This window comes from Patagioenas fasciata, chromosome 1 (assembly GCF_037038585.1).
Source record: "Patagioenas fasciata isolate bPatFas1 chromosome 1, bPatFas1.hap1, whole genome shotgun sequence".
Classification (NCBI taxonomy): Eukaryota; Metazoa; Chordata; class Aves; order Columbiformes; family Columbidae; genus Patagioenas; species Patagioenas fasciata.
The window spans coordinates 151,654,734-151,671,936 of NC_092520.1; the positions used below are offsets into that span (position 1 = coordinate 151,654,734).

Sequence of the window (17,203 nt, forward strand, 5' to 3'; positions counted from 1 at the left end):
GGTTTAAGCCAATTCTACCTCACCACATCACAAACAAGGCCTGACACACAGTCCGCCCCTACTTATTTTTACATGAAAGTACCATCCTAAGACCACACTACAGTAAAAGGTGCCCTTCTGAATCAGTGCAAAGCCCTTTGAAGGAATCATTAAGAGAACTACATGGCTAGAAACATCTCAGTGTAACACAAATGGGTACTTCGAATATCCATCCAGCTTTACAAAAAAAAAAAAAAAAAAAAATCAAAACAGCTTTTTAGTGTTCCAACATTTTACCAAGCCGCTTCTAATTGCCAACTAATAGGAAAATGCAGAGTCATTTCTTCAATTATTAGAAGCCTCAAGTTTTCCACATATTCCATGGTAATTAAAAATGAGCAAGTAGCATATATTTTGCTAGCATAAATATTATGAGGTCATGTACAGGAAGAGGTAATTTTTCTTTATAAAACCAGTTGATACAGGCAGAAAAGATCATGTTCACAAGTGCACAAGCACACCTGAAGAAGTTCACTAAGCTAAGAGGGAAAGCAGCCAGCAGAGCAACTATATTCTCTCAGAAGTCCTGCTCCATCTATCTCTCAACCAGGGCCCTAGAGACCAAACATGGTCAGAACAGAAGTCTAGGAACCAAAACCCTACACCAGAAAAATCCGAATAGTGGTTCAACAGAATTATTGATTTTATAACACCTCATTCAACCACTAGCTGTATTTCCTTTATTAACCTGCATCTGTTGCCTTTCTTTCACAGCAGCTATAGCCTTTCAACACTTCTCTTGAAAACGTTTCCTCTTCTCCACAGTTATCAAGTATGTCCTCCCAAATACGAGACCATCAAACAACAACTTTTCTCAGTCACCCACTGTGCACATTCCCCATACCCCAAGCAGCACTGACAGTAGCACTATCTTCACCAAATCATCACCACCTGACTAGTAATGCCATTACAACAGCTATGGGACTTCACAGTAAGCCTGACCAGGTTGACTATCTTTTATTCCAGTAAGGCTATTTTTAAACCCAGATCGGTGTTCTGATCAGACTCTTCATACACCCCCAGACAGCTGTGCTGTGTGGCAACAGGAGAAGAGGATACAGCACCCCAGAATAAAAAAAAAAAAAACAGCAGCTGGAGGTAGGGGCACTACCCAAGACACTCCTAAAAATTCCCACTAAGTGTTTTCCTCTTGCGTTTAGCTCTAAAGATTGCTTCTGTTGTTTCAGGTCTAAAAAACCTGAAAGCCTTAAAGTCTATTTACTGAAAAGGAATGCACTTCACTCAACAATGTAGTGTAGGAAAGCTGTATCTAAAGTCTGTTTAGAGAACAATGAACACTTGTCTTGATTTAGAATCTTCAGATCTGTGACTTCACTACTATCAACATTTAAACCAAGGGGAAAAACACAACATTCATAACAAGCACTATATTCACTTTAACCCATTGGCTCTGCAGTAACACAGCTTAGCTGAGAAAGTCCTGGTTTTAATAATGCTGCCATAGCAGGGAAAGGAAAATCATTTTTGTAAGTGAAAAGCACAAGTCAAGCAAGAAAGGAATTTTGTTTGTTTGTTTCTAGAGTTGCCTTTTTATTTAAGAAAACACAATGGCAAGCATAAAAATTGCAGAAGAATGAAGCAGACAACAGTGCCCTAAGGGGAAGAGAAGGAACACAGAGGCTGCGCTCTGACAGCAGGCAAGTATTATCAGACTGTAGATCACTAAGAGGTGCAGAACCAAAGGCACCCCCAACACAAAAGTATATAGTTATTATTATACATGGGCTATCTTCTCAATAGTGGCCATGCTACAGTACGCCTGCTAAGCATCTATTTCACTCTGTTTGTGGGGCTTTTTAAAGTCAATTTAATACCCACAGAAAGACTCGGCACATCTTTCACAAGCCTGAGGACAGGAGTATTTACAAGATCACATACAAAGAGCGACAAGAAGTAGCTATTACACATTCATTGAAAAATCAAAATGGATCTCTGAACATATGCCAGGGCATTTAAACTGCTTCCCCCTAACAAAAGGGCCTGCTAGAAAATATTTTCCTAAATAGCAGTCACACATAGATTGGTGTACCGAAGCAGACGTTCAAGGTCACTCAACCTCCAAAATTGTACTTCCTCCTCTAGCTGGTTTCTGTGGATCCTCAGATACAAGACCCTTAAAACCTTTTTCTCTTTTCACGGCATCATGTCCAACTACTAGCATAAAAACCTGTTATGTTTTACAGACTCCAGCATTAACCAATGCTTCATCCTACATTCACCCAAATTGTCAGTAACAGCACAGCTATTTAATAGATTTCTCCTCCAACCTTAGAACAACACATGCCACGTACCAGATGTTCACTCACCCAAGAGCTCACAGCCTGCTGCCAAAGCCAGGGAAAAGGTGGGCAAAAGCGCTCAATTTGTCTGTGTTTGGCTGAGCAGCGTTCTCCCTCCTGTGCGCTGCATTCTGTAGCCACTGCAGTGCTCAGAGCAAGCAGAGTCGCAGGAGCAGCTGGAAAACAGCCTCGCATCTTCTGAGCTGAACATAGGTGTCCATCCCAGACCGAGGGTGGTTCTTTCACAGTAAACCTATCATCTACAGTTCCCTTAGCCAGAGGGTGGGTCACAGTGACAAGTGGCCATCGGAAAGTGATAACTAGGGCAAGAGAGAATAATAAAGGCAGAAAACTTGTGCATGTGTGTGTGTGTGTAGGAAGGGAAAAGAATAAGTGGAGCAAATAATGAGCGAAAGAATGGAGTCACTATACAAAGAAAATTATTTACTGAACAGACTATTTGTGCTGCTGACCTCAGTTCATTCCTCTCTAAGTTTTAACTCCTTGTGGTCAGGACCTTGCCTAGGAGAGCAGGAAGGTCACAGCTCATTTCCACCACTAGCCTCCCATCGCCATTCTAAGATACAACTAAATCCTAGAGGTTAGGACACGCTCCAGCCATGGGCTGCTGCTCAGTTTTGGTGCTCCAGTAAATTGTGACAAATTAGAACACACTTACCAAAAGCCTGGGCAGCCTGCCATGTTTTGCACCCCACTTCACCTCTAAAGAAGGGCCTCTTTGAACCCAGAGTTGAAGGGGGTGGCTAGAGTTCATATCTCTACCTTTTTTAAGACCTTCACACATAGGATAATTTTTCTGCAGTACCTGAATATTATAAGCTTATAAAAAGTTAATGCGTGCCAAACATTCCTTTCCACAACAAGGACTGCTGTATGCAAGTTAATCTCACACCCATGACCTTGTTATTGCCACCTAAAGATTGTGCTGTCATAACTGAAACTCCATAGACACTGCATCAATTTGCTGTGCATAACAGTGGCATGAACCTTGATATGTCACAGCAACTTGATTTTGCACAGCAGGAGCTATCCCATCAAATGGGAACACTAATGTATTTTGTATTTTTACTAGGGAAAACAGGATAATCTATTTTTTCATAACTGAAAAAAATATTTTAATACTATGTATTTTAAGTCATGACAGTATTTGAGAACAGGACCACAGAATCTACTTGCTTTCAGATTCCAGTACTTTTTAAGGATATTGCTTCCACGTTGGAGCTTACATGATGAAGCAAGCAGCAAACTCCACTGAAATTGTGCAATACATGGTGTAACTGAACACTAAATGTCATGATTGTGTTACATGGCCTAGTATTTAATTTACAGCACTGAAGACACATTCCAGCCCATACCACTATAAAGAAACTTTTCTAAATACAAGTCAAAGTGTCTGACTTTGAAGGCAGGCTGAAGGTTGTTCCCATTCTTCTGTCAGGTGTTAGAGAACTCCATTTAATCAAGTCATAGGAATTAAAACTGAGTATTTGCAATCGCAATCATAGCAAATGAAGCACAATTCTAGTAAATAAATCAATCTAACTTAAACCAAGACAGCTGTTAGAAAGACTAGGATCAGCTACCCACTCCTGTGAATCATTTCCTGAATTGCCATAATTAGCATAGTATTGTAAGGCAATTCATCCTCAAATCCAACAGAAGAAATTAAGACTCCTCTTGATTTATTGTGTTCATCTCACAGCACTTTATTCCCAGGCGATTTCCAAGTCTTGCCTTCAAGATCCACCTCTGTTGTGATACCACCAGGAAAAGGAACAACTGAGACCAGCTAGTGTGCAGCAAGCACTGGCCTGCTGGGTCAAGTCCAACCTATGGATCTTGAACCTTCTCAGCCACCTTGGCCTTTCCTCTCTTTTCACTACCATCCCATGCAGCTTTGTTGTATTTCATGTTTCTGAAATTCACTGCTTCCTTAGAAGCCTAGAACAAAAGTACTATGCCCCATAGCTGAATTCACCAGCGGATGCTGACAGTGAGAAAGCATCATGCCTGTAAGTTATCATCATGGTTTGCATGAATGCGTACTAGAGAATTTGCCCACCATTGTCATCTGCCATCAAAAAAGCCTTGACTGCCTGGGGTGTTTTCCTGTATCCCAGTTGATGCCTATAGTTTTATGAAACCTGTTAGCTTCTCTCACCCTTGGAGCTCTAGATTTTTGATATTATAAACCCTGAGCTCATTGAGAGTTCGATGAAGCATAAAATATGTGTAGTTTAACAGTCAAATGAACAACAAAGGCCCTTTTGTGACAGCTGAAGAGTATGGGAATAGAGCAAAGGAATTAGGACCTGGAAAAAGACAACCACTTATATTTGGAGGTGATGTTTTGCAAAATTTGATTAATCATCTGATTTATCAGTGACACGATATGAGTTCAAATACTTAAGTGTAACTGTTGCACTGACACAACCCATCTGAAGACTTTAGAGTAAGAAAAAAATGACAAAATAGAAGCACTCCAATGCTGCAGGAGTACAATGCAATAAGGAAATCTGAAAAAAACATTTTCTTTGAAATTTTGTGGCATAGGGTAAACGGTAAAGTCCACAGGCTTTTGGCAGAAAGAAGGAAGACTTTCTCCTTGAGAAAGTAAAATGATTGCACTTGCATAATAGCACCTTACTGCTCCTTGCGAACTACAGTTCCAAGATGACTATCTGAAGATGCAGCCCATCTTAAGATGGCAGAATTCATCACAGGTGAAAATAAGTCATCTTGTTATAGCAGAGAATGATGGATAGTGCACAGCAGTTCCTGAAATAAAACATTAATTTTTGACAATATTTCAGTTTGGGAATGCCTGTGATTTAAACTACAGATGTTTTGAGGAAGAAAATTATGAAGTAAACAAGTAATCTTCTAGAAGTTTCACCAACACTGTCAGCTAGCCTTAGAGAATAGAACAGACAAATATATTTATTTCAATCAACCCTTTCAGAGGATTACTAAACATTTTAATTCCTTTTATCATAACACTGCAGCATTTTAGAAGACTGTTGCTTCAGTAACTATTTAAAAATAAACTCTCCAGAGAGCACACAGCACTAAAAAACAAGCCTCTCCAGACTGATGAGACATCTAGACAATCGTCCACCAAAGGGCACATTAGCAGAAGAATTCTACAGAGGAAGCAAACATCTCAAGTGACACTCTCGGAGTAATTTAACTCATGGTTCAGACTATACCATTTCTCAATTAACATAACTGATTCCCCTCCAAGAGAGCAATACAACAAACTGCACAGCTAATCCAGTCCACAAGACATGTCCTGGATGCACATTCTATGTTCCTACTGGCTCCCCCTGTTAAGAACAGGCTTATTGCTAAACAAAATACAGTAGCTGCTTCTCCATGCACCAAAGAAAGGTAAGATAATGAACAGCTATAAAGGAAAAAAAAAGCCTGTGGGGAACATGAAGCAGAAAAAGAGGGCAGTGGATGTAAGGAAGGAAAACACGTAGGAGGAGGAAAACAAAAGGAACACTGAATACAGAACGTGAATAGTGCACTCTGCTCTCTGAAGGTACAAAAAAAGCCAGTTTTCCAGTGGCACTATGTTCTGAGATGCAAGGATAAGATACCAGAAACACAGTCCACTGATGCTGGGATGCCAGACTCCCTTCCCAGTGCTACTGAAGTCCAGTCTGACTGTGGTCAGAAGATTCTGCATCCTGGGGAGGCATTGGGTAGGAAGGGTACAAGGAGATGGGAGGTAAAAATACAGTGAAAAAGCAAATGAGGAGACCTATAGGAGATGAGAGACAGGTTACATGTTGCACATGCAGCACACCATTAACAAAGATCTCCCTCCTGTCCCAGAGGGAACATGGATTAGGAGACTCGTCCCTCCCCTCCTGAACCACACTGTGAATACATTCATGACCATGACTGTATGAAGGATTATATCAGCAGACAAGCTGGCCACCTTATCCCTCTTCTGACTTTAGTAAGCCCCATCATTTACTGTCTGGGTGGGATACGAGACCAGGGAAACCAGAACAAGAGTGGTATGAGTGCAGAGAGGTGCCCAAGGGACAGTTCAGAAGCAAGTCCACTCAATGTCATGAAGTGTGACCAAGTTGAGTGGAGCTAGAGATGACGGAGGATGTGCCAGAGACATCTGCACTGAAGGCAAATTGGTTATTCTAAAACAAAGGCTCCCAGATGACACAAATATATACCTCTCAAAGATACGTACCTCCTCATAAGCCCACAGAGTTCATATTTTGCAGCTTCAGAAGTGTTGACTCAATTTAAAGGTTGGTTCCCATCCTGAAGTAAACTCACTGTCAAATAATACTCAATATGCTGAATTCAAAACTTCTCATCATTTGCAATTCTAAACGTCAACAGAAAAAATACGCTTTGTTCCACTCTTGCCTGCCTTATTTAAGAAAAAAAAAAATCTTAAGAGTGTGGAAATTTTTACTACATTTTAATACGATATTTGGCACAGCAGAGTTAAGGCACGTGTAATGCAACAGGCATTATATGTAATGCAAAAGCAACAAGAAAAGTATAAGGCATAATGATGTGCTCAGCTGCAGCCCATCTGTCTTTTCTCTCTGAGGGAACATTGTATACCATCAATGTGGAGAATTATTAGAGGAGATCTGCTACTGATGCTGTCACCTTCTGGATAACTGTTCCATTTTCACTTGTACAAACTTCTCTCTTTCAGAAGCATTGGAAGCAAACCAGGTATCACCGACACCCAGCCTCTTCCTGTCTTTCTTGGATGTGTAAGCAGTCCTACTCTCCCTGGAGAGTCCACAGTATGTTTAGATTCTGTTTATAAGCAGCAAGACAAATGACACAAAATCTAGAACAGAGGTGTCAAACTCATTTTCACCAGGGGCCACATCAGCCTTGCTGTTGCCTTCAAAGGGCCGAATCTAATTTTAGGACTGTATAAATGTAGCTACTCCTACACTTATACAGTCCTAAAATTATATTTGGCCCTTTGAAGGCCTCTGGTGAAAAGGAGTTTGACACCCCTGATCTAGAAGAAACTTGAAATACCAGGTGCAAGGCACCCGTCTTCCCAGGCTCACCAAGGAAACTATACACTAAGGCTAATTCAAAACCAGTCTTTCTTTACAATCAATGGAAAAAGAGGCACAGCTCTACAGAATTCTGAATGGGAGCCTCACTTAATTATTGCTTTAGCATGGCTAAGTGAATCAGCAAAAGCACATCACGTTCCCCAGAACTGTTCACTATTTCTTCATCTAATCTGGCTTCTCTTACTCAAACTGAGCAGAATTCTGTTTACAGCAGATGGAGTACCATACACAATGTACACAGACTAAAGAAATAACTTTCTCGTACAAAAAAAAAAAGAGATTACTGAAACATTATTGGATGTGACTGCTTAAAGCAAGACTCCTAGGCAAACACCCACCTCTATCCCTCATTTCTGTGCAGATCACCACACAACTAGGATGAGAAAAAAAAAAAAATCTACTGTCGTCCTCTTTGTTTCTTCAGGCATATAACCATGATGTTGCAAGTGTTTGGAGGACACTTCTCATCACAAGATCCAGTCTATTACATGCATATCACTGGATGGATATCAATCGGCTCTGTGCTCTTCAATTGGGTTAGAGCCAAATTTGGTTTCTTGTTGCCTTTAGACTAATTTCTTTAATGAACCCTGAAAAAAGGTAAGCAAGTGTTAAATGGTGCAAATTGCTACAAGCTGCAGTATCTCACAAAAATAGAGGAGAGTTTATACTGTCCTTTTCACAGGACCTGACAAGAGAAGACCTTTTTAACAGGTGTGTTAGTTTATATAGCATATTTAGAAAGACTAAGAGAAGGGCAAGAAGGGCCTCCCAACCATCCCATTAAACCCAGGCAGTTCCACCAAGGCCATAAAAAGACAGAAATGTTAGATAGGACTCACATGGCCACAAGCATTTTTACTTGCATGGCAGAGATAACAAGATATGATCCCACAAAAATGCTGCTGTTCTGTCTACACTTTAAGAACTCTCCCCACAGACCCAGGGTAAAGAGATCTTAATAATTTAAAGGAAGGTCACTATAGAAGTTATGCTATCTATTAAGTCACTTGAGTTCAAAAGTTACTTAGAAGAACAGAAGATTATACCATAAGACTTCCTCAGACATGCTACTCAAAGTTCATTCCAAAGCATCTTGTAACCATGACGATAAAGGATATAACTACATAAAGCTTGAAAGAAAGAGATTTAATAAAAGTCTTCAATGCATTGAAATGTCCTCTTCATCATACCACACACCACTACATCAACTCCCAGTGAGCCTTGCCTCACTTCAAAGCACTGCAGATTCAGAGGAATTATTTCCAAACAGCAGGGCAGAAAGCAGCAATACAGAACAATTTTTCCGCTGGCCAAAGAGGAAGTTGATGCAATAAGTGGGTTATTTCCCAGATTTTAATTTAACTGTACAACTGGAATCCTAATACAGGCAAACATGGCAAGACCCATACTGTAAGACAAATATTCCTGGACTGATGTTGCAAACAGCACAGAAAACTGCAAGATTTTACCCTAGGTTTGTCTCCTACAATAATGTTTGAGATCACCAGTCTAAACCAGAATTTCAGTATGTAATACATTGCATTAGAGCAGAACAAGAAAACAGACTTCTTGCACACAGAGACTCCAACTCAAAGACTGAAATGATTGCTGGACAAGTGGATCCAAAGAAGGAAGGAAGCACAGCAAAAAGACAAAACCACTCAGAAATATAAGCAGTGGCCTAGTCAGTCCACTGCCATGCTGTTCTGGTTCAGACAGCTTGTGGCAGGAGAGTGCATTAAAAAGTTATCCGAAGGCAGAAGATGAGGTAACTCCATAGATGTTTATGGGACTCTTCTTCATGATGGGTGAAAAGCATCCATCTACCACTCCTCTTTCAGGATGAACAAGATAAAGAAGGACCACAACAAGGCTTTAGTGAATGCCTAAAAGCTAGTAGCATTAACAGGTGGAACTACATGTCAAATTATGCACAGTATGTCACTGTAGATGACAGTCAAAAAGGACCAAGAAGAAAATTAGCTTATATCTGTAGTCATAGGACCTCACATATGAATTATTGGCTAAAATAATTCCTTTGTCTGCTTAACAGCAGACAAAAAAAACCACAAACCTTTTAGTAAAAATGGTCATTGTTTTGAACAGTTGAGTGTCAAAAAGAAATACAGACACAAATGAGTGCAGCTTAGGCTAATTTTAACCATGTGGCTAGGCACAAAAGATCATATCTCAAAGACATTGTAGAGAAAGAACAAAAAAGGTTAACATGTAACTCAGATAAAGATCTGAGGAGAAGGCAGAGATGACAGGCTGAGAAAGACAGGAATGTAGCAAAAAGGTTTTCCTCACAATTTCCACAGCTTTCTTCAGTGCTCCTCTAAAGTGAAATGCAGTTTCTCATATTGTCCACTGCAAAAATAATAGTTGCAGAACAGCTGATCTCTATTGGAACAATCAGGTTTCTGTCTTCAGCAAGAAGCTGGGCTGTTACTGTACATCTTTAGCAGAAAAGTTACGAACTTTCCTTGGGAAGTGTGGGATGAAATAGGTTCCTCTTTCCTGAAACTGAAATAATTCTATTGTTAATTTAGTGCTGTCTACAAAGAGCAAGAACTTGCATTTCCTTTCCTAGTCTCACTGAATACTTTTGAATTGAGCCCATTTCAATGCCTCAGAAAAAGAAAGAAAAACATCCTTCAGTTTCCTCCTGCTACCAAGCCAAATAATTGCTGCTTGATTAAACTTTAAAAGAAAAAGTCGGGGGGAAAGGGTGTCAGAAGAAAGGTTGCCCACACAGGTGAGCAACTTTTTTTTCCTTAAATTGCTTCTCATATCTGAGCACTGAATTTATATCACAAGCCACTCCATACACATGAGCATCACAGTGCCTTTTCAAATCAAGATCCAGTACATGTAGGTGAATGAGAACAACTATGATGCATTTCATTTTACTGTTCACACAAAGAAACCAAATTCCATTAGAGCCCTATCAACTACCTATTTCAACTACCTAAAAATTAGAAGGAGACTGCAGGAACAGAAAATAAATAATTTGGTGATTGCATGTTTTAAACACTCAGTTGGAAACCAAGTGTTTTCATACCATTCACAAGCATCATCTACATGCAGATCTCATTCCTCAGTGTATGTTCTTGGCTTCTCCCAGATGCATTTTTCCCTTTCTCCCTCTCCCTTGTGCAATTACAACATAAGAAGTTATTCTGCTGGGGGAGGAAGGGGAAGAAAAAGAAAGGAAAGGGTGGCATTCCTACACTAGCTTACCTCTTTGCTGTGTCTCCACTGTTTTGCGCTCCCCTCCTAGTAAACAAACAGTGGCTACCTCTTGTATCTTATCACATCATTTCCAAATAGCAGCATGAGCACTGGATCAGTATCATTGCTGCTTTATTTCCACTTGTCAAATTATGAACAGCATCTCCATAGCTGATATCCCAGTTACACCCTGTGAGTTTGCAAGGCCAAGGTCAATTCTAGGTTCCAGTGCTGCTGGAAGACCTAAGAAAAAGAAAGGAAGCCTCACCTGACGAAGCTCATGTAAAAAGCTGCTTCCTGGATTTACCAACAGGAACTTCCCCCTCCTCCCCTTTTTAATGGAAAGATGAGATTATCATTAGAAATATCTAATACAGCAAAAGGACTCGTCCAGGAAAACCCTCTCAGATCACATCCACATCAGGAATACCTCAGCAGCGTTAGAACAGTTGTACAGTACATTGGCAAAGCTTCATTTCACACCCATATATTAACAACAGTGTAAAGACAAGTCCTAATAACACACATGCTTTACTCGTATAACTGAATCTCTGCAAGGACTTCACATACAACAGATCATATCCCTGAGAGATAGTCGCACTGATGGAAGATTTTAGCGTAGGTTGTTAAGATGTAGATCAACTGGCAGAGAACAGATTCTTAAAACATCAGAGCTGGAAGCTGCATGGAAGAAACAAGTTTTGACCAACACATTACCACTGCAGCCTGAGCCTTCTCTACAGTAACAGCACCAAAGTCGTAACACCAAACAAAGTCCATGTGCAGGCTCTGCTGTTGCTCTCACAGGTAATTTCCTGTGACAGGCAAAAGAGAGTGGAAGATTTCTGTCTCTACCACAGACAGACAGCAGCAGCATGGACAGTTCTCCCTCTTTCTTTACCTAGACCTACCTTGAATACTATTCTTAAGGTTACACTGACAAGCCAGCCCTTGTGTTTGCAAAGGAGAAAAAACAACAACAAAAACAAATGTAATTCATTCATAGATCACTTAAGTGACTGAGAAGTAATTTTGAAATCCTGAAAGATAAGAGGAACACATCCAACTAAGGATCAGTTCTGCCTCAGCTTTCTCCAACAGCAACATGTCATCAGCTCTGCATTACCACATGTACAACAGTACCTCAAGATCTCTCATGGAAAAGATGGTAAAGTAACAGTGCTGTGGTCTTTATCAAAGGAGACCTGCACCTGAAAAATAACTAAGATTTCTCATGTGAGGCATGTTTGCAGGATATTTGAAATTGAGAGATATGATAAAGCTTAGAATAAAATGCCATCCTAACCTCAACCAGCTGTGTGTAGGTTTACACAGGGAATATACAGTCACATACTATTTATAGATCATTTCTCAGGACACAGGATTAGTCAGGAACAGGATTTGTATTCAAATCTATTGAAAATTGAAATTTAGGCACAGGTAATTCATAATCAGCATAACTATTAGTTATTTTCTCTGCACAAATACTTAAAAATAACTGTTAAAAAACTTTATGGTTGTCCTGTAACATTTAAGAGGACTTCCCCATCAATTAATTTAAGAATTAAAGCATTTCCAACCTCACCAATTAGCTATAAGGTGTACCTTCCAACTGTACTCTAAGATATGAATGAATACAAGTCGAGTATATCTAGTTATATCTGTGTTCTTGGACAGAAGTACTTTAGCAAGCTGTAATCTAAGTACAAAAATAACTGTTTTCTTAACTGTAGTAAGACTTCTTCATTTTCAGCTGCAGATGAATGTGTAGTGGACTTTTGGCAGGTTTAAAGGGAAACTGCCAACTTCAATCTAACTCTATATCTAGTTTTGTGCAAGTAAGCTTTCACAGAATCTTGGACCAGTAGAAATATTCCCATGATTAAAGAAGTTAATTCCCATGCAGCAAGTTATTTTTACCAAACACATCCCTGCAGTACAACCAACTCAAACACAAGTGCTGAAAATGTGACAGTGAAAAATAGGTAGAATAAGCACATTCTCCAAAAGAAAGGCAGAAAGAGGTACTAGCAGAACTACTGGGAAAATAAGTCTATTTCAAGTAAGTTCTTACTCATACACAGAAAGTCTTGTTTACTGCATTTTTTTCAAGCTCAGTTAACTTATAGCTTTCAAAGTTTGCAACTAAAATGGGCTAACTAATGGATAGTCAGTTTCTGAATATTCAGATTGTGCAGCGAGAGGTCACTTATTTGCTCAGCTTCCTCTACCCCCTACAGGAGTACTGACACAGCCCATTTGAAGTGCAGAATAATGAAGAACCCCATTTTTAAGACTTAAGTCTAAAATCTAAAGAGATTTTTCCGAAGATTCTTCATTTTGTCAGCTTTTCAAAGTACAACAGAATCAACACAGGAAATGGCAATTTTTGTAGTGCCACGCTTGAAAAGTATTCCTCCATCTCAAGGGAAGTTATTGTCAGTTGCTCCACAGCACTAACCTTAAATGGGTGACTGCATGAGGTAAGAGATTACTTCTTTGGAATACAGAATGAAGTTGTTACAGTGAATGCATAAGCAGGTTTTTATTATAATAAAAGAAGGAACCTTATATTTAGAAGCAGTTATACTTGCTAAGTATTCTAACACCCTAAACACACCTTGGACAACAGCCTGCAGAGATTGTCTGTATCATAACAAAGAAAGTCAGAACAGAGATAAAAGGAGTAGAAAGCTGGACGTCCCTTGTACTGAATGTACCTGGGATAACAATTAAAAGGCTAAAAGCTTAGGTCTGCGAGACAATCACAAGTCTATATAAAATAAAACCGGTCTACACAATTTCTCTGGTGGGGGTGTCACAAACTACCTGGGGATGGAAGCACCAGGAACATTTTATGACACTGTGACAGTCATGGCTGCCAAGTCTCCCTGCGGTGTGAGGCGACCTGCACAGCAGCCACCAGCGATGGGGTCGACGAGAAGGAGCCGCACGGCAGCACCGGGGCGCCCAGCGGGGCACAGTGCTGCCGCGAGACCACGCTGCAGGGGCGTCCCCGCCGCCCTCCCGCAAGTGACCTGCGCCCACCTGGCACAGCCGCCGCCGCCTCCTCCACCCCCAGCCCGGGACGAGGGGACGCAGGTGTCTTTCACTGAACCACCCCCCTCCGGCGAGGGAGCGCCCGGGGTTCCCCTGGGAGGACGCGCGGCAGTCACCGCCTCGTTCCTCCCCGGCGCCGAGCCGTGTAATCGGGTCAGGGAGCCGGCAAGGACCAGCCGCGGGCCGCCTCGGGGATCGGGTTTCGCGGCCGTGCCCTGCCACCCTGTGCCGGCCCCGGCCGCTCCCTGCGGGCGCGCACGGCCCTCGCCCCGGCCCGCTGCCGCGCAGAGACCCCCGTGCTGCTGCCAGCGCCCGCGGCGTCGCGCCAGGCCACTCCCGGGGCGATGCCATGGGATGAAGCGGATCCTCCGCCGCCCCCGCGGGAGACGCCTTCCCCCGCCCGCGCGGCCGGGCAGCGGCCACCGCACCTGCCGCACGGCGCCGCGCGGGAGCCCGCCCTCCTCCCCTCCCCGGGGAGACGGCGGCGGAGAGACCCCCACCGCCACACTTGCCTTCGCTTCATGCTGCACTAGGTGCGGCGGTCGCGGGTCTGACGCGGCCCGAGGTGCCTCTGCGGCGGGGGGCGCCGCGCTGCGCCCGTCAGGCTGCCGGCGCGGAGCGGCACGGCCCGACCCTGCCCGCCGCGGGAGGGGGCGGGTGAAGCGGCGGCGCGCGAAGCGGCAGCGCGCGCGCACCTTGGCAGCTACCACCGCTTCAGGGATCGACCCCGCCCCGCGCGCGGAGCGGTTGGAGAGGCGGGAGGAGGAGCGCGCGCGGGCGAGCCCACTCCTCCCCACCCACCCACCCGTTGGTTGAAAGTGATACACGGGTCGAGGGGAGAGTGGTGGGAAGCGGAGGGTCCAGCCGCGCGGGCCCACGGTGTCCTACAGGAGGAGGAGAAAGGAAGGAGAGCGACAGCAAAGGAAACGCACCACACGCGGCGGCAAACAGTAAAGGGACACTCGATTCTCCCCACGCAGCGCCTTCAAGTTCTCAGATCCTCCCCCGCTCTCTGGCAATGGTACGCTCCTACCGCGCGAATTGCGCAGGGATTGGCCTCCCTGGCGGGGTGGGGGCGGAGTCAGGGCGCGCGCCAAACGCGACTGGAGGAGCGAAGATCAAAAAAGGGGCGGGGCCAAGCGGCAGCCGTTTAAAGCGCCCCGGGCTGGGTTAGTCTTCGCGTGCGCGGCCGCGCGCGCCGGGGGTGAGGTCTGTCACCCAGGCGCGCGGAGGGCCGTTGGGGCGCGCCCCGGTCAAGGTGCTTGAGGGGCTGGAGGGCGGGCGCGCCGCCCCGGGCCTTCTCTCTGTGCCTGCTTCTGTCACGCTTGCCCAGGCGAGCGGGCCCCCCGCTGTTACCCACCTCCTCGAGGGGGAAGCGAGTATTTCCCGTTCGAAGTAAACCTGCTGCCGACTAGAATACTGCAAAAAACTGCCCCTCCCCCCCCAACACCCCTCCGGGCAAAGCCACTGCAGCCCTTCCAGATGAGGCAAGAACAACGAGGGTCCTCTTGGCAGGGCGGGGAGCTGGAACAATAGGCACCGCCACACAAAGCGCTGCCTGTCAGCGAGGCTCCTGGCACGAGATGAGGTGCATGCTTGGAACGTTTCCACATGCACTTCGCATATGAGTGTGAAACGCTGATGAAGCCGAGAGCAGGAGACATGGCATGTAAGAAATCGGCAGGAGAAAGCTGGCAAATCAGATCTAAAAATGGCTGGAGAGACGCTTGTAAAATCGTCATGAGAAAGGGCTAAATATATTTTTGGTTTGGGGTTGGTTGGGGAGAAGCTTGGCGCTGTGGTCATAGCAACTCCTCCTGTTTGGATCCTGCTGTGCTGGGGAAAATAGCTCATTGCCTGTGTCTCTGTGCAATAAACAAAATTACATCAGATGAATGCCTGTTCTCATTATCCTCATCTCCTGATAACTGAATCAACTTGGAAGACCCAAATATTGACTAATCCCTCAGGTTATGCTGAGATAATAGCAAAGGTACTGGATGGACAAGGAAATTACAAACCCCTGTTCTTCAAGAAAGCACTGAGAAGAATAAATCTTGAGTATATCACAGAATGTTAGGGATTAGAAGGGACCTCAAAGATCATCTAGTCCAATCCCCCTGCTGGAGCAGGAACACCCAGATGAGGTTACACAGGAATGTGTCCAGGCAGGTTTTGAATGTCTTCACAGAAGGAGACTCCACAACCCCCCTGGGCAGCCTGTTCCAGTGCTCTGTCACCCTCACTGAGAAGATGTTTCTTCTCAAATTTAAGTGGAACCTCTTGTGCTCCAGTTTGAACACATTACCCCTTGTCCTACCACTGGTTGTCACCAAGAAGAGCCTGGCTTCATCCTCGTGACACTCACCCTTTATATATTTGTAAACATTAATAAGGCCACCCCTCAGTCTCCTCCAAGCTAAATATATGTAAATATGTATATACACACATATAAATATATGAGTATGTAGGCTTATATATATATGTGTATGCTCATCCGATTCCTTTTTAAAATGCTCTCAGAAGTCACTGGTTACTGGTGGAATGCTCTGCATCTGAACTAGCAGGAAGAGCACTCAGTTCACCATATACATACACGTTTGTATAGTGTTTATATATAAATATTTCACTCCTATCTCTAGACTTCAGTGTGTATAAGCAGTGCACACATATATATTGTCTTTGCTACGATTAGCTGACTACACCCTTGAATTCTTCGGCCAAGGGAACCAGTCAGTGTGCACCTGAGTAGAGCAGGAATGCAAACCAATACAGAAGCACTGTGAATGACCCAGGGATTAGGAAACAAGTACAACCCCAGGATAATATGATAATAGCAATGGTCATATGAAAGCGCACCAGTTTTCCTTAAAATAGGCATCTCCAGGAGAGATAATTCAGACACCTTTTGCATCCAGAGCCACAGTCTTCCAACTCTAACTTAAGAGACGTTTTGATCTCCATACTCTGTTAGAGATTTTGGCATGAAAAGCAGTCAGGTACTGTAATAACACCTGATTAAAAAAAAAAAAAAAGAGAGAAAAGAAAAATATACCATTCATAAGAGATGCATAAAACGAGCTCATAATACTGCTAAGGAAATCCTTACTACAATGTGGTGTGACAAATATCAGCCAGCAGTGCACAATTCCTGAATCTCTATCTATATCCCTGCCTGAGAACAGATGGAGGGAAGCCTTTAGCTGATCTAAACTTGGCTCAGCCCACCCTGCGTACTTATGGAGTTTCTATGAGCGCAGAAATTAGAGCTACTGGTTGCACCCGCCTGAAAGCTGCAGCCTGCTGATTCAGCTCATGTGTTGGAAAATCTGGCACAGCCACCCATCCTTACCTGAGCAGAGGCACAAAGTCATGCACATACAAGTACCACAGGATGGGAGGAGCTCCTGATAGTGGGTATTTCCACATTTGACGTCAGTGAAGGCCACTGATGCA

General features: G+C 43.5%; 1 protein-coding gene across 23 annotated transcripts in view; it reads right to left on the reverse strand.

Annotated features, from left to right (window-relative positions):
* Positions 1-14,414, reverse strand: part of MICAL3 (microtubule associated monooxygenase, calponin and LIM domain containing 3) — a 163,868-nt gene extending 149,454 nt beyond the window's left edge. For 18 of the 23 annotated variants that reach the window (XM_071817927.1, XM_071817934.1, XM_071817923.1 and 15 more), the window contains exon 1: positions 14,260-14,414. The gene's annotated coding sequence lies outside the window, so the exon portion shown is untranslated. Of the gene's footprint in view, positions 1-2,366; positions 2,577-14,259 lie in introns of those variants that run through there. The other 5 variants (XM_065841021.2, XM_065840976.2, XM_071817955.1 and 2 more) reach the window with 2 other exon arrangements.
* Positions 14,415-17,203: the final 2,789 nt, after the last annotated feature.